Genomic DNA, 19482 nt, shown 5'->3' with positions numbered 1-19482 from the left:
TAATTAAGGCAAATATTTTACACATTACTAATTTAAATATTTTATTGCAATTGAAGCTATCTTAAGCAAACACAATATGGTACCTCACAAGGTGCCATTTGTTTAAATACATTTTTACACTGACATTTTTACAGATATTGTAAGTTGATATTTATCAAATTGATTTTTCCCAATGTGAAAATATAAAACACATTTTGTATCATAATTTCCATATATTTATTTTAATTAGATGAATTGTTTATTTGATTACATGACATCACTAATGTGACAATTCTTTTGTTTACTCATAACTAGAAAACTGTTTCAGATGTAGCTATGAAATGGATGTACTAAGATATGCAGAAAGATAGGATAGGTTTAATAAGAAAATTTATCTATTGATTTGGGTTTATAAATATACATGATGATAATATATATTAACGTATTTTATATTTTTCTATCGCATAGTACATTAAAAATAAAGGATGGATTTCCATAGATATTAACTAAATGGATGGCTATAACATGACCAGCTAAGTTTTAAGAAACGTCAGTCTAAGGAATAAAGTCCTGTTTGTTAATACTGAGAAGTTTAGAAATGTTGAAGAAATAATGCATTCTCCTCTCAAAAACATTCATTTATAATTATAATCAGTTTAGTGTCAAAGTATTTTGACCTCATGAAATCAAGTTTTAAAATAATAATAATTGTTTACCACTGAATTAGAATTTTAAAACATGGGAAACTATATACTTTGCCTTAAATGCAACTCTGTAGATTTAGAATAAGCAACATTACCAAGAAACTGATGTAACAGATTAAAGAGAATTAACAAGCAATACCTATTTCCATTGCACAAGAAGAAAAACTAGGAAACTAATTGTCTCTTTCACTGTTGAACAGAAAGCGTGTCACATTTTCTAAAACTCTTTGCTACATTTGGTACAGTAATCTCCATCAAGGGGCAAATTGGCTTTTCTTTTACAGACCATTACCAGCCACATTCAGCCAATGGGACTTAAGATAAAATACTTATAGAACAGTCTCTGAATTCTAGCTTTGATTTGTGTCGACATTGTAAAAGATCTGAACAAAAAGTTACCAGATAAATATTACTTCCTTATATGTGATTCATCCTTATTTATAATGGATTTTTAATTTTTTAAAAAAAATCCAAATAAGTAAAACCATTACTTTGGAAAAAAAATATTCATTTTTAAAGAAATGAAGAAGGACTACATTTTTTTCATTAAAATAATCTTAAAATAGAAGTTTTTGTAAACATGATTAAGAAATTAACTTCAAAAATAAAAACAATAGTTTGAAAAGAATAACTATTGCTCTTAGAAGTAAAAATAGTTTAATTTTGAGATAAAAGCTTTCGGTCAGGCATGGTGGCTCCTGCCTGTAATCCCAGCATTTTGAGAGGCTGACGCAGGTGGATCACCTGAGGTCGGGAGTTTGAGACCAGCCTGACCAACATGGAGAAACCCCGTCTCTACTATAAATACAAAATTAGCCGGGCATGATGGTGCATGCCAGTAATTCCAGCTACTCGGGAGGCTGAGGCAGGAGAATCGCTTGAACCCAAGAGGCAGAGGTTGCAGTGAGCTGAGATCGCACCATTGTACCCCAGCCTTGGCAACAAGAGCGAAACTCCATCTCAAAAAAAAAAAATTCAAGTAAATTTTTCTTTCTGAAGTAATCAATGTAAGTGCAAACATATGTTAGAATCATACTATGTTTACAATGAATTAATAATGTAGTTTTGATGTCCACTTTTTGTGCTGAGGAAAGATTATTAAAAATAACATTTATCTGTGACTCCTGAATTTATGTGGTTTATTGTGCATCAAACCACATATGAAGCTGCCCATTTAGTGTCACAGGTATATATTTTCGCAACCTACTCATCTGACAAAGGGCTAATATCCAGAATCTACAATGAACTCCAACAAATTTACAAGAAAAAAACAAACAACCCCATCAAAAAGTGGGCGAAGGACATGAACAGACACTTCTCAAAAGAAGACATTTATGCAGCCAAAAAACACATGAAAAAATGCTCACCATCACTGGCCATCAGAGAAATGCAAATCAAAACCACAATGAGATACCATCTCACACCAGTTAGAATGGCAATCATTAAAAAGTCAGGAAACAACAGGTGCTGGAGAGGATGTGGAGAAATAGGAACACTTTTACACTGTTGGTGGGACTGTAAACTAGTTCAACCCTTGTGGAGGTCAGTGTGGCGATTCCTCGGGGATCTAGAACTACAAATTCCATTCGACCCAGCCATCCCATTACTGGGTATATACCCAAGGGACTATAAATCATGCTGCTATAAAGACACATGCACACGTATGTTTATATATTTGTATAATGTTGAGTATAAGAAGCTATAGAAATAAAAGACTTGGGCCTTATTAAAAATGTTATTAAAATTAACTTGGTGAAATAACACTAAGGCGAAGGAGAAAATGGAAGCCATTATATAATACAGAGTATATACACCCAAAGAAAAATAAATTGTTCTACCAAAAAGACACATGCACTTCGATGTTCATTGCATAGCTATTCACAATAGCAAAGACATGGAATCAACCTGGGTGCCCATCAATGTTGGATTGGATAAAGAAAATGTGGTTCATATACACCATGGAATACTATGCAGCCATTAACAGGAACAAAGTCATGTCCTTTCCAGCAACATGGATACAGCTAGAGGCTATTATACCAAGGGAATTAACACAACAAAAGGAAACCAAATACTGTATGTTCTCACTTGTATGTGGAGCTAAACATTAAGTATATATAGACATAAAAATGGGAACAACAGGCTGGGTGCAGTGGCTCACGCCTATAATCCCAGCACTTTGGGAGGCTGAGGTAGGTGGATCATGAGGGCAAGAGATGGAGACCATCCTGGCCAACAGGGTGAAGCCCCATCTTTACTAAAAATACAAAAATTAGCCTGGCGTGGTGGCACATGCCTGTAGTCCCAGCTTCTCAGGAGGCTGAGGCAGGAGAATCACTTGGACCTGGGAGGCAGAGATTACAGTAGGCCGAGATCATGCCACTGCATTCCAGCTGGTGACAGAGTGAGACTTCATCTCAAATAATAGTAATAATAATAATAATAAAATAGAATAAATAATAAATAAATTAATTAATTAATAATAAAATAAAAGAACAACAGACACTGGGGACTACTGTTGGGGAGTGAAGGGGGTGTGGACTGAAAAACCACCTATTGGGTACTATGCTCATTCGATGAGATCCTTGGCACCATGGAATATATCTATATAACAAATCTGCACACATACCATCTAAAATAAAAGTTAAAATTATAAAAAACTGTAGTATTACTAATAATAGAAATCAAAGCCTTTAAAAATAACACATGAATGTGCTGTAACTGTTATGGAGTCATGTGCTTTCCATATTCAATTTTTACAAAAAGTAAAAACAATAATTATTATTAAAAAGGCAAAATATAGAGTGTAAATAATGTATCAATTCAGTCTTGGTGTGATTACATGAATAGAAGTGTTTGAAATTGGACTTAAGCAAAAAGCAAAGGTGAAAGATTATAGTTTCCTTAAGGAGCAAGTTATGCAGTCAAGAATATATATAAAACAAAAGGCATTTCAAGGAAAAGAAATAAAAAGACTTGCAAAGTAATTACATTTTTAATTGACAAATAATGGTTGGATGTGGGGTACAATGTGATATACACACATGCATACAATGCGTTATGATTAAATTAACCTAACTAACACATCCATCACCTTGTTCACACAAGAAGAAAAATACCACATGATTTCACACATAATTGAGAAATAGAGTTGAACTCATAGAAGTAGAGAGTAGAATGATGACTACCAGGGGCTGGGGTTTGGGGTGGGGAGCGAGGTAATGAGGAGTTGCTAATCAAAGGGTACAAAGTTTGAGATAGACAGAAGGAATTGATTTTGAGATTTAATTAAATATATTTGATAGAGGAGAAGGCTGAGAGAAAAATAACCTCATCTTGGATGACAGATAAATAGTGGTTTCATAGATCGTAACAGAAAAAATTGAGAAGAGATTATCCATGGACAATCCCTAAACCCAATTTTAGCATATGGTATCAACTAACTCTCTTACCAAGCTTCTGAAAGTGTAACCACTGAAGAGATTTGTGTTTCATGTAACTTCCCCCTTACCAAGTGTTTCTGAAATGATAATAATCAGATCATAAAAGATATGTTGTAGGGATAGTCATGTAATCCACATTTTCTTCTCACTAGCCAGACATTTTCTCGCAGTTGGGTAGCCTACGAGGCTGGTTACTGCAGAGTACTTTTCATTGTCTAAATGCAGAAGTTTTATAGACAGATTTTAAAACTTTTGTAAATGATACTTGCCCCGTGTAGAGGTGAAAATTAAAGTAAGAGAAAGATTATTTTAAAATATATAAAAACAACTTCCTTATTTGTCTTTACAATTTTTATTTTGACATAATACTAAACACAGAAAGGTAGAAAAAATAGTAGAAAGAATTTTGACCTCCACTTCACTCAGCAACCTCAAATGTCAAACTTTTACCAGGCCTGCTTATCATTCTCTCATTCTATATATTTTTTAAGTTGTTTAAAAAAGCAAAAAGGGAAAGGGAAAGACTATAGTTTTCTTAAGGAGCAAGTTATGCAGTCAAGAATATATATAAAACAAAAGGCATTTCAAGGAAAAGAAATGAAAAAACTTGCAAACTAATTACATTTTTAATTGACAAATGATGGTTGTATATGGGGTACAATGTGATGTACAGATATACACACATACACACAATGTGGTATGATTAAATTAATTAACACAGAGTAATTCGAAAGCATCACCTCACTTTACTCTTAAATACTTCACCGTATGTTTCCTAAAACACAAATATTTTCTTGTATAGCCATAGGATAATTATCAAAATCCTGTTACATAATCTGTAGTCCTTATTCAGGTTTCCATTTTCTCAGCAATGTTACAGTAAAAGAAAACCCTGGATCACACTGCACTTCTTTAGTCTCCTTTAATAAAACAATTTGTCAGTCTATCTTTGCTTTTGTGGCTTTAATATTTTTGAAGAAAGCACGCCCGTTATTTTGTTTGTTTCTCAGTGTATGTTGGTCTTACGTTCCCTCATGGTTAGATTTACATTATGCATTTATAACAGGACTATCACAGCAGTGATGTAATGTTGTCAGTGGATTCTATCAGCAGGCATATTATATTAATGTCTTTCTATTGTAACATATGTAGGTAGGTACATTGAAGTCATCTATATATTACTCATCAAATTATTACCCACCAGTTTCATCATCCATCTGGGTTCTTGGTTGAAACAATTATTATGACTGTTACCACTGGTCATTTTATAACTCACCATACATTTTAAATTTATATGGTGGTTTGATAATGCAATGAAGGACATGTCCTTCTCTTTTACTTATTTATATGAAATATGTATTCATTTATTCTTATTTATTTCAGTGGGTCATAGTATCATTATTTATTCCATGTTCAAGTTGTTCCAAATTTGGTCAGCAGAAACCTCATCATGTTGACTTTTGTGTCTCTTTGAAATTTTCTCCTCATTTTTGACCACTATCTTACTTTCTGGCTCAGTAAGATGTTGCACAATAATCTTTTATTTTCCCCCCTCAGGCCTGGGATAAACTATTTCTCCAAGGAACATGGGTTCCTGTGACTAGAGATTGGTGTATTAAAGTAATTATTTGCTTCGTCGTTGTGCTCAATGCAACTGGGGTTTTATTGCTTCTAGGAGCTCTCGGTGGTCCAAATTATCAGATGGGTGTGTATGAGTGTGCACACACATGTGTTTGTGTCTGTGCATAATTATGTATATCTATTTCAATACCTCTGTTTTATGTATCTGGATTTAGATCTAACTCTGTAACTATAGGTATGAAAAGCCATGATTTTATACTGGCATTTCCAATTACAAGCCAGCACCATGGAATTCATTCTAGCCTTTCATATATATATATATTTGAGACAGAGTCTCGCTATGTCGCCTAGGCTGGAGTGCAATGGCGCGATCTTGGCTCACTGCAAGCTACGGCTCCCGGGTTCACACCATTCTCCTGCCTCAGCCTCCCCAGTAGCTAGGACTACAGGTGCCAGCTGCCACGCCTGGCTAATTTTGTATTTTTAACAGAGACAGGGACTCACCGTGTTAGCCAAGATGGTCTCTATCTCCTGACCTCATGATCCTCCTGCCTCAGCCTCCCAAAGTGCTGGGATTACAGGCATCAGCCACTGCGCCTGGCCTAATAAAACTTTCTGTATTAAAAATTACACCTAAATAATTTATACTTGTTTGCTATTTAAGCAAAGAGTAAGCATTTGTAACTAAAAGTTCAATTTCTGTTTCCATATCCTGAAATAATGACATCATGCCCGCAAACCAAAAAAGTTAGTCCTTACAGAGCTAGAATATTAAAAGTATTAATTAAATATTCACTGGATAAATGTAGAACAGATAAACATTTCCTAACCACCAATACTGTCAATCCACTCACAGGAAATATTTTGGGTAAGATACCGTACGTTTGAATACAATTTAACGGTTTGAATCATAATCACAATCTCCTGTTATCCCTTTGCTGTGTTTTTGGTAATTTTATCATGCCTATGTTCAAGTTCATTAATTTTCTCTCCAGCTACGTGAAATCTGATGTTTGAGGCTTCAAGGGACAATAATTTTGAAAACTATATTTTCAAATTTATAAGATTTTTTTTTCTCAAAACTGTGTCTTGGTATTTAATAGTTATTTTATTTTATTCCTTATTGGCTTTCTTTCCTTATTTTGTCCCTTTGATCACTTTAACCTATTTATGTTGATGTTTCATATTTTTCTTTTACATTTATTTACATTTCTGTAACTTTCTAAACCTCCACAAGCTTATAGTTAGCATGCATGTAGTATGTTCCCTGAAATAGTACATGAGGTCTTAGTTTTAGAATAGTATCTATGAAATGTTTTTGTGTTTATTTCTTCTCCCTACACCACAAATTCATATGTTAAAGACCTGAACCTTAATGCGATGGCATTTGGAAATGAGGATTTTGGGAGATAATTAGATTTCAGTGTTCCAACAGGGAGGTGCTGTCATGATAGAGATAATAACCTTTTTACAAAAAACACCAGAAAATTTCCCTGTCTCTCTTTCTCTCTCTTGCACTTGTATGTGCACCTGCTCTTTGTCTATACATTGAGAAAAGTCCATAGGAGAGCACTCTGAGAGAACGGCCATCTTTAAGGAAGGAATAGAGCCCTTACCAGAAATTAGCTCCAGAACTGTGAGAAAATTTGAACATATTATTGCAGTAATTTATCTAGAATTGATATATCACATGATTACTGAAATTTAAAAGAAATGAAAACAAATACCAAGCCAAAATAAACAAAAATATACCCAGTTATATCGCAGCAAAACTATAGGAAAAAAATTTAAAAAGTGAGATCTTAAAAATAACTAATGAGAAAGGGAAGATGATCCACAAAGAATGACAATTTGACTTCAAATAGCAGATAATAGTAATAATGAAATCCCCAAGAGTCAATATAATCTTTAAATTGCTGCAGGCAAATAATGGTCAATGTAAGCTATCATCCTAAAAGAGAAGGAAATAAAGACAGTTTTATACAAACAAAATCTGAGACCTTAACTAAAAGATCTTCAAATTGATTTATTTAGTGGAGAAGAACAATATTCTATTAGAAAGGACTATAATATAATTTTTAAGAGACAAGCAAATAAAATAAATGTTGAAGAGCATAAGAAACAATTTGATTATAAAACAATAATTATATTATTGACTTAGTTGTCTATTGCTAAATGAAGTCACTGTAAAACGTAGACTTATTTCGTATTTACATGATTCTTTAATTGGGGCCATACATAGATGTTCTTCTGTTCTCTGTAGTGTCTAACAGTACCAGAATGTTCAAGATGGTATTTTCCTTCATATGTTTGGAGCCTCACATGGGATGGCTGGAAGATTTGGGGTCTAACTGAGGATCTATTTTCTTCATGTGGATTCTCCAACAGCGTTGTTGGAAATCTACACATGATAATTTGGAGATCCAAAAGAGCACTCAGAGTACAAACTACAATGTGCAAGCAGTTATAAAGCCTCTGTTTGTATCATTCTTGCTAATGCCACCTTGGTTAAACAAGTCACATGACCAAGATGAGCTGATATGTGAGTTCACTACACAAGGATGCATATACCAAAATGAGTGGTTCTCAAAAACTACATATTTTAGTATATGCATCCTTGTAGAGTTAAATAAAAATATGTAATTAGATTTATGGCAGAAATAATATGCAATAATGAACAACATGTTGAAAATTAATTGTCATATACTCAGCTTTATTTCCACATATAGAGGCTTTTAAGAGTTTTCAACAGATCATTTGATAAAATGACTCACGAGAGATTGTGTAATATATTTTGAGGCCATTAATTTGTTGTTTATTTGTTTACTAAATTATAAATAAATCTCTAATAGCATCTTTTAATAAAAATTATAATTCACTGCAGAATTATATACTGTAGATGTAAGTTTAAGTCCTTGCTATATCACTTATAATCACTGCCTCCTTTGATAATTTGTATAGCATTTCTCAAACTTAAACTTTTTTCTGTACAGTGGAAAACATAATGCATAACACTGCTATATTAATTGTAATTAATATATTCAGATGTTCAGGCTTCCTAGCAAATTTTCTGTAAAAGTTCTGGAAGATAGATAGTTTGTATTATTACTCGGGTCAAAAAGCAAAAAGAAAAGAAGCATATTCTAAGATACAGAGTATAATAGTGTATAAATATGCCTTTTAATCTTCTTTTTCTAGGGATTTCATATACCTTCACTATTCTGCACTCACTACACATAAACATGCATACATTCAAATATACTATATAGTTAGCTTCTTTTATTAAAGTAAAATTAGTATCAATTTTGACAAAAATATAGTAGAGGTGAAACATTGTAAAGGAAAGTTGTTACCTGTTGATTTGTTTTTCGCTATGTATATTACCTTTATCCAATCTTGGCATGAGAAGACACACACTAGAAAAGAGTAAGATAAGTAGTACTGAGCTATGTATTCTTACTGAGGTATGAATTCATATTTTTAGACAGGTATCCAAAAATTTTTTAAATGATCTCTCCAATTCACATTCAATAATTCTACTCATGGTTACTTAGAGCTCTATATTGTGTTACAATATAGAGATTGGATATTATTAGACAACTTCATAGAAACTAGTTTTTTTTTTTTTTTTTTGAGACAGAGTCTTGCTCTGTTGCCCAGGCTGAAGTGCAGTGGCACAATCTCGGCTCACTGCGACCACTACCTCCCAAGTTCAAGCAATTCTCCTGTCTCAGCCTCCTGAGTAGCTGAGATTACAGGCACACACCACCACACCCAGATAGTGTTTTTTGTATTTTTAGTGGAGACAGGGTCTCACCATGTTGGCCAGGCTGGTCTCGAACTCCTGACCTCAGGTGATCCACCCGCTTCGGCCTCCCAAAGTGCTGGGATTACAGGTGTGAGCCACTGCACCCAGCCAGAAATTTGAATTTTTAAAGCATGAACAAAATCATACATTATTTACTTAAAAATTTTATGAACATGTGCTGCCACTTATTTACTGTTAACTGTTGTTTTTTCTTTTCTTTTCTTTGTATTCTTTGGCCATTTGGCCTAAGATACAAGCAAACTAACACAACCCCAAAATAACAGCTTTACCCAAAGTATTTAAAAATATATTTTGCAAAGCAAAAAATATTGCCAGGTTGTGAGTGACTTCTGGAATATTTCCCTCATTCATATGTGCAATAAATATATTTTGTAGCTAACATTTTTACAATGTGATAATTCTCCAATGATTTCATTCTAGATATGAAGACCATATGCAAAATTAGAAAAACAAATGAACAAATGTGTATTTATCAACATAAGAATATAATCATGATAATGCTGCTGAAATATATTATAATAATATAAAAATGATAATTGCATGAATAATCATTAGGTCACAGCACTGTTGTAAGCTCTTTCATGACGCATATTATTTAGAATTTCCAACAATACTGTGAAGTCCTCTTTTTCTCCCAGTTTTAGAGAGGAATAGTTAAATAATTTTCTCTAATTAATTGTACTGTTTAGTCGGGGATCTGGCAATACAGTTTGCAGCAATATACCAAGCAAAAGGATTAGAGGTCACATAGCTCTAGTTACTAAGTACATTTTTAACAATAGTTCAGCCAATGGCTAAGTTGAAAGAAGTAAATATATTGACAAGATTAAGGATAACCTAAAACAAAAGAAAGTGGCAAGGTGCCCACTAAGAAATTTTTACTCATACCTCATGTGGAGTTAGAATAATATCTAATAGAGTTAAAGCAGTCATTCTGGCATCTGATGTGGTGAGTGAGGGAAAGCGTCTGTGTGTGGTAAGGTATACAGAGGCACAGAGAATGAGTGGACATCACAGCACTAACACCACAGTAGACACACATTTTATGGTCACTATACTTATCTCAAAACAAACCAAGTAGTAGATTGAGGCAGTCTTTATAAGACGGTTTTAAAATTACGTGAGGCTGAACTTGGACATAGAAAGGAGTATTTACAGCTAGATGAGCTGGTAAAGAAAAACAAATCTAGTAATATATTTACATATATGAAATGAGGTAAATTAAAGTAAATATTCTCAAAATCAAACTCTATCAATATCCTGGTAAGAAGTGTATCTTACAGAGGTTTGTGAAAATAACTATATTCTGAATAACTTTCATGCGATGCTTTTGGTTTTTATAGTAGATTGACTCAATCAATTCTAGAGATGTTGCAGAAATTCCAATATTGCAATCAATTATACAATATAAATAATTGTAGATAAAAGAAATGTAGAATAATTTTTTGGTGCAAGGGTTAGATACACGAATTATCTAAATACAAAACAATGTTCAAAATATCCAAATGCTATTATATTAACATTTTTGATATGTCTAGTAGGTGAAGAACAATGGATAAAATGACAAATGAGTTAGATCTAACTCATAAAAGATGTTTTACACAATCTTATTTCACTTGTTCTACTCAATCCGAATACCAGGACTTTGATTTCAGATTATTGGAACTGTCTAAGTAATTGTCTTAATATTTGTAAGGAGTCTGTTTTTTAATATTAGGATGGTTTAGGTAATTTTGAACAACTCTTTTTTCCAAAGAACATTCAGAAAATCAGAACAAAGTATTTAAAACAATTTCATTGGTGACAAAGCTAAAAATCAATGTTTTAAGAAGAGTTCCAAAAAAGAATAAAATTCAGACAATTGAAGTCATCATTTGAGGCCATCTTTTCCTGATGGATTTGGCCATGCATCCATAGGCAGCTGAAAGATTGTGAACCTGAGGAGATCTTGCGCCAGACTAATAAGGCAAGAGCAGAAAATGGAGGCCTGCAAATTTGGCCACACTGGAATTTTACATCCATCAGATATATCCTAAATGATGAGGTTGAAATAAATACATTTTTAGAAAGACTAAAGCCTCAAAAAATATACAAATGTTAAAAAGATACATAGTATTTTTGTCAACATAGCATTATTTAATACAGAATTATTATTTTAAAAGGATAAATGGGCCAAATATACTACATGATAGACAAATAAGAAAAATATAATACAAATTAGACAATATTTTGTATTGTATGATAATAAAATTAATAGATATAAAAATGTGTCTCACAACTAGTGCCATGCTTAGAGGCAAAATTACAGCCATAAATTATTGTATTAGAGAAAAATAAAGGCTAAAATGCCATTAATTATGAATCTTTTAAGATGTAATAGAAAAGCAGCAAATAATCCAAAGCTGTAGTAGAGAAAATAAACAGAAGAGAATGCAAGGAAAACATCGTAACTAAAGTGGTTCAGCCAAGCCAACATTTGATGCATGACAAGAATAATGAATTAGTTAACCAGGTCAAGAAAACTATTTTTTTTATGAGATAGCATAAGGAACCAGTGTCAGCAAAGAACAAAATTTTGATTGGTTATGGTGTGAAGTGATTGAAGATGTTAGAAAATAAGCTGGGAAATTAGCGGGGAGTGGTGGCACACACCTATAGTCCCAGCTACTCGGGAGGCTGAGGCAGGAGAATGGAGTGAACCTGGCAGGCGGAGCTTGCAGTGAGCGTGAGCGGAGATCATGCCACTGCACTCCAGTCTGGGCGACAGAGCAAGACTTCGTCAAAAAAAAGAAGGAAGAAAGAAAGAAAGTAAAGTGGGGCCGGGTTATGAATTGAGATTCTTTCAGTCTAAGTTAAGGAACTAGGGTTTTCCTAAAACACATTGAGAACCTCAGTCTCACGAAATATAGATAAAGGAGCATTTAGGAACCTTACTGAAACCGATAATAGGTATAATGAACACAGACAAATTCAGAATGATTAAAAAGGTTCAATAAGAACGATTGAATAAAAAAGCTGAATATTGATATTGAGAAGGAGCAGATAATAATTGTAAATCTTTTAACATTATTAACAGGATGGCTAAAAGTGCATTAATTTACAAGATTAGTTGGAATGAGGAGGATAAAAGATAAGCAGATAGAAAATTAAGTGAGATGAACTAATTTTGGAACATAACAGATTAAAGTTGCCTGCAGCCATTCAAGCTAAAATTGCGTAAATAGCTAAAAGTGAGTTTGCACCTAAACATTTTTAAGATACTATAGCTATCTGAATCACAGTTTCTGAGTTTCTCTTTAAATAGATTAAATAGTGAGACTTTGTACAGCAAGTCTAGATAGTGAAAGATCCTTTGTTATCCGAATCTGTTTGGTTCCTGAGTATCAAATAGCAGGTAGAAAGAGTATGAAATATGGTGGTTACTACAGAAGTAAGTAAAACCACCCAGTAATCAAGTGCATAGTAATAAAATAGTAGGGCTGAGGAAAAAAAAAAATCTAGAGATTACTGAATTTAATGTGACAAGCAACAGAAGAGGAGACTTTAAAAGAAAATGAGAATAAACCCTCTGAGGAAGAGAGTGTGGTAATCATAGCTCTGAGAAAAGAGTAGAATTATCTAATATATCAAGTTAACTGCCCATGTATGAGAGAATAAGCTCAGAAACTCTAGTAGAATTTGAAGTGATAGATTTAAGACAATTTTAAAAGGTAATATAAAAAGTTTATTATATCCGAGAGAAAAGTAGAAAGAGGGGTTGAGAATTAATCCCAGATTTTTGGTTTGCATGATAACTGGATGGTATTACCACAATAAGCAAAAGATTGTATAGGTGATTGTGCTTTCTTTTTAGGGGAAATGCGATGAGTTTTTCTTAAGTTATATATTTTGTTTGAAGGGTCAAGTAACTAAAAAGCAAGATTTTGGATATTTACTACTGAAATTTGAGACAGAAATCTGGGCTGGATACTGTAAAGGACCAGTGTATTAAACAGCTTTTGCTAGTGTATTAATTTCCTAGGGCTGCTATAACAATGACCACAACTTGGGTCGTTTAAAAAGAAACCAAAAAATATTTTTCACAGTTTTAAAGGTTTGAAGTCCAAAATCGAAGTGTGGACAGGGCCATTCTCCTTCTGAAGCCTGTAGGGAAGTATTCTTCTTTGCATTTTCTAGGTTCTTTTAACCCCTAGGATTCCTTGACTTCTGGCAGTGTAATTAATTCCATTCTCTGCCTGGTCTTCACATTTCACATGGTTGTGTAGCCAAGGTATCTATAACTGGTAAAAAGTTGGTTGTCCCTTTTAGGACACTAATAATGTTTTATTAAGGGACCACCCTACTCCAATATGACTTCCTCTTAACTAATTACGTCTGCAAATAACCAATTCCCAAATAAGTTCACATTTTGAGGCACAGAATTTGGATTCAATGTATCTTTCTGGGAGACACAAGTCAACATGTAACACCTCAGTTTTGTTACATATGCCAATAGTCAACAGAATTTTCTTCTGAACATGCATTTTGCTCACTTATTTGCAGGTAACTTGAGCTTATTATCATGCTTCTTTGGAAGAGAAATGTATTTAGTATCATTTCTCCAAATCTCTTGTCCTGAGTAAATAACCTGCTAAGAACCAGCTAAATTAATTTAGAGATTTAACAAAGCATTTCATGGTGAAACTTTAGATTTTGTGTATTTCATGAAGCTGAGTGTTTAGCAACCTTTGACACTAGATTTTTATCTTTGATTCATTGGCTGAGTAAAAATTAAATCTCTCAACCGGCAAAGTCCCAGAATTTCTCACGTTTTACTTTCATTCCCTTTGCCATCTGGCCAATAATTTTCTCAGCTCATGTCTTTCTTGTAGCTCATCTCTTTCATGTTAAATGCAGCTTACCTCACCAATACATACTAAATACACAAGTTCATTTGATGTGTGAATTGCTACCACATGATTGCTTTTGGCACTACTATTTAAAGATTCTCCATTGTGTAGCATGTTTTTCCATTTGTCTGGCCTCCAAAACTGTGTCTTCCAGTACATTTTATATACTATTGTTATTTTTTTTACAGATTGCACAGTGGTAAAACAACAAACAAACACAATTAGTAACAAGATCAAACTTTTATCTCTTGTTTTTGTTACATGTTGGCTACAGTTAGCTGTGGCTCTGTTCATTTGTCTTCTTGATGAAACATTACTCTATATCCTGACTTAAAGTTCTTGCAGCAGAGAGAAAAGGTAAAGGATGGAAGCAGGCAGTGGTGCTACAGTGCTTAACTTTTCTGCTAGGGCATACAACTGATTATTTTTGTTCATTTGTATTAACTGAAGCAAGTAATATTTCTAAGCTGGGAAATGAGTTGCAGAGTGTTACTTCTCACAAATGAACACAGCAGTAACTTGAAAATTAACAGGAATGTATAATCCTCTTACACAATGGTCAGTGAATTTTTAGGAATTCAGCAAACTATATATTAGTTAAATCTGTTATAGATTACATGAGAAGTAAAGATATAAAAATCAGGAAAATAATTACCTCTTCAAGAAGTCTGGATGAAAAGAGGAGAGAGAACAAGTTTAATAAATAGTGGACTGAGTGAGGTATATATGTATTTGTGGGTGTTTCATTGTAGTTCTACGGTTTGGTGTGGTTTTAACAAAAACATAAAAAAGAATATACTTACAGACTGACAAGGAAGGAGGAGAGGCTGAACATTCATTTTACACGGGAAAAAGAATAAGTGTTAGGTCAATTGCTTAGTGGAAGAGTTATTTATTCAAGTGAGAATAATCACTTGAATAATAGATAAATCACTATGGGTAATAGAAGAAGTAGTTGAAAATCTATAAGTAAGAGGATTGCTATATAGAACTAGAAAACCAAATTCTCCCCTTTAGAACTTGACATTGTAGAGTTACCAATTGAAACAGCACAATGGTGTCATCAACATTTAATGGATAAAATGTAAAAAGAAAAAAAAGAGAAAGGTACTAGCGCTTTTAGAAAAAGAAATATAAACAGTAAAATGGGAAGGTATAAAACAGAAATGAAGAACATGTAATTGAAGCATCATTTCAGATGTGGAGAAAGAGAAGAAAATTGAAGTTAGAAATGGTATTAAGAAGATATTTTCTTTAAATAAACAGAAGGGAAGCATAGACAATTGTTAAGAAATATTACATGGCAAATGTTTGGAACCCCTACAGCTGCAGCGGGAAAAAAAAAATAACAACCCTAAATGTAGCCAAAGAATAATGAACCCAAATTGTGGCAAACCTATTAATGGCCCCCCCAAATTATTACCAATCTCCTAATCTCCTTTTACAATAACATTTATACAAAACTGGAAATATTGTACAGTTAGATTTCTGAACCAACAGGTGTGCACTAGGTGCACGTGTGTATGTGTATGTATGTGACATTATTCACCAAGAAGGTGAAAGAAAAATCTCTACACTAAAAACTGTAAATGATTCATCAAAGGAAGTAAAAAAGATGCAAATAAAGAAAAGATATCTCGTATTTATGGATGGAAAAATTAATATTGTTAAAACATTCATAGTACCTAATCTATAGATTCAATGAAATCCCTATCAAAATGCCAGTTAGTTACATTTATCATAGAAATAGAAAAACAAAAACAAAAAAATGATTTTAAAGTTGTAAAAAACCACAAAGGAGCTTAATAGCTAAAACAATCTTGGGCAAAAAGAATAAAGCTAGAGGAATCACACTACCTGACTTCAAAATATACTACAAAGATATAGTAACCAAAATAGCATGGTACTGGCATGAAAACAGAAACACAGACCAATGTGACAGAATAAAGAGCTCAGAAATAAATCCATGCATTTATGGCCAGTTGGTTTTTGACAAAAGTGCCAAGAACACACAATGTAGAAAAGTTGGCAAAAATTATTTTTTAAAATAAAACTCTCTTCAACAAATGATATTGAGAAACCAGATATCCACTTGTAGAAGAATAAAATTAGACCCTACCTTACACCATGTATAAACATTAACTGAAAATGGGCAAAAGACTTAAATGTAAGACTCAAAACAGTGAAACTACTAGAAGAAAATATATTGGAACATTCTATTACATTGCTGTGGGCATGATTTTTTGGATATGACTCCAAAATCACAGGCGACAAAGGGAAAAATAGACAAATGGGATTACATCAAACTATAAAGCTTCTGCACAGCAAAAGAAACAGTGACGAAACAACCTACAAAATGGGAGAAAATTTGTAAGTTATGCATCATATAATGGGTTAATATCCAAAATATATAAGGAACTCAATTCTATAGTAAGAAAACAAATAACTGAATTTGAAAATAGGCAACATACCTAAATAGACATTTCTCAAAATAAGACATACAAATGGCAATTGGTTATGAAAAAAAATCCTCACCATCACTAATGATCAGGGAAATAAGTATCAAAACTGCAATAAAACAACACTTTACACATGCTAGAGTGACTGTTATTAAAAGACAAAAGATAACAAATGTTAGTTAGGGTATGGAGAAAAGTGAACCCTGTCAGTGAGAATGTAAATTAGTACAGCCTTTATGGAAAACCATATGGATATTCATTAAAAAATTAAAAATAGAAACACAAATTAATTTCTTAATTTTTATAAAAATTAAAAATAGAATTAAAATAGAATGTAAATTAGTATAGCCTTTATGAAAAATTACATGGCGGTTCATCAAAAAATTAAACATAGAACAACCATATGAGCCACCAATCCTACTACTACTGGGTACACACCCAAAAGAAATGAAATCAGTATGTCAAAGAGAGAGCTACACTTCTATGTTATAGTTGTAATAATATTCACAGTAGCCAGGAAATGGGGTCAGTCTAGGTGTCCATCAACAGACGAATGGGTTGAGAAATGGAATATATATAAATAATTCAATAATATTCAGTTATATAAAAAGAATGAAATTCTGTTTTTCGGTAACATGAATTAACCTGTAGGACATTATGTTAAGTAAAATATGCCGGGCACAGAATGACAAATACTGCATGATCTCACTCATACAAGAAATCTAAGAAGTTTCACATAAAAGTAGAGAATAAAATGGTAGTTAATAGGGGATAGTGTGGTGGTAGTGGGAATGATAAATATTGGTCAAAAGATACAAACTTTTAATTAGATGAAAGAAAAAAGAGTAAGTTCAAGAAACCTATTGTGCAACATGGTGACTGTAGTTAATCATGTGCTATATTCTTGAAAAATGCTGAGAGTAGATGTAAAGTATTTTCACCATAAATGTGAAACTAAGCAACATCTGCATATCTTAATTAGCTTTATTTAGTCATTACAAAATGTATATACTTCAAAATATCATGTTGTACACAATAAATATATATAATTTTATCTGTCAATCTAAAACAGAAATAAATAAAAATAAGTTTATTCAAAAAAGAAATTTATTCATGAATAAACTGTAAATATTTCAGTGAAAACAACTTATATTTTTTAAGTTAGCATGTTTGTGTTATCTGTGACATAAAAATATAAAAAATTTGAATTCATGAAACATTGAATAGCCAAAGATTTTTTGCCATCTATTTATCATCTATCTACCTATTCATCCATCTATCATCTATTTACCTATTTGTTTATCTATCATCTATCCTCTATCTATATCTATCATCCATCCTCTGTATCTATCATCTATCTATGATCTATCTATTCATTGTTAATCTTTAGTGCACAGGAGCAGACAGAAAAATGTTTTGCAAAACATGTGTTTTCTTGTCTCATAGGCATGTGTTGGATCTCCTGCATTGTTGAATAAGAACATTTTTTAAAACTTTTTCATGATTGTCAGGCAACTTCCATAGCTCAAGTGGTTGCCAATGATGTTTCTGATTAAAATGATAATTGATCAAATGAAAAATGCAATAGGAGTCCTAGTCTTTACGTATCATCATAACTCATCATAACTAGTGTTTAGGTATCATCATAACTTAATGCTATTGTTCTCTCACCTTGGCACTGTTTTGCCTAGATTGTATTTGTTTTCTATATGAATTAGCCTTTTTCATGGCTAGTTCTTTATTTTATCTGGAATTTTATTTGGTCTATGTGACAGCAGTGGAGTTGATCCAGGAAAAATGGGTGGTGGTTCAAGAATAATAGATGATATAGATACAGTACAAATCTTAAAAAATGTTAAATACTTAGAATTTTCAAAGATTAATTAGTTGCATGAAAACAATTAATTGCATGGAAATATAAGGTTTTTATGGTATACCTAAAATCATTTCCCAGAAGACTACTTATGAGCACAGAAGAATAAGATAATATAATTACTAATGTGGTATGTTTTTAAGGAAGGCAAAAATATCTAATTAAAATTTGTATCCCTGTTATTACAAATCATTTTACCAACTTTATGACCCTGAGAATAAACTTATCTTAGTGACTATTTGGTAAAGTCATTTTCTTCCTTTACTTTTTATTTTAAAAAATCACAATGACTGAAAAGTAACAAAATTAGTACAAAGATACTGTCGAGTACATTTCATTTATATATTCTTCACCTAGTTATTAATTTTATTAGTACTCTATCATTCTCTTACTCTCATATGTGTGTATATACAGATATATAATGACCCATTTAAAGCTAAATAGTTAAATGTTTATTTCCCAAAAAAGAAAGTCCTCTTCTATAGTATAACCATTTAAAATAAGAAAATTTATACTAATATTTGCTGCCGTCTTTATAGCAAATGGATCCAATCTAGGTTCAGGAGGATTATCTTTTCACATCTCTTGAAACAATCAATGTAAAACTATTCCACAGTCTTTTCTTGTCGTTTAGAATCTTAAATTTTCCTTATAGGCCAGTTATTTTGTAAAATGTTCTTCAGTTTGGGTTTGTATAATGCTACATCATGATTAGATTTACATAATGT

Source organism: Pongo abelii, chromosome 14 (genome assembly GCF_028885655.2).
Source record: "Pongo abelii isolate AG06213 chromosome 14, NHGRI_mPonAbe1-v2.0_pri, whole genome shotgun sequence".
Classification (NCBI taxonomy): domain Eukaryota; kingdom Metazoa; phylum Chordata; class Mammalia; order Primates; family Hominidae; genus Pongo; species Pongo abelii.
This window is presented reverse-complemented; position numbering follows the sequence as displayed.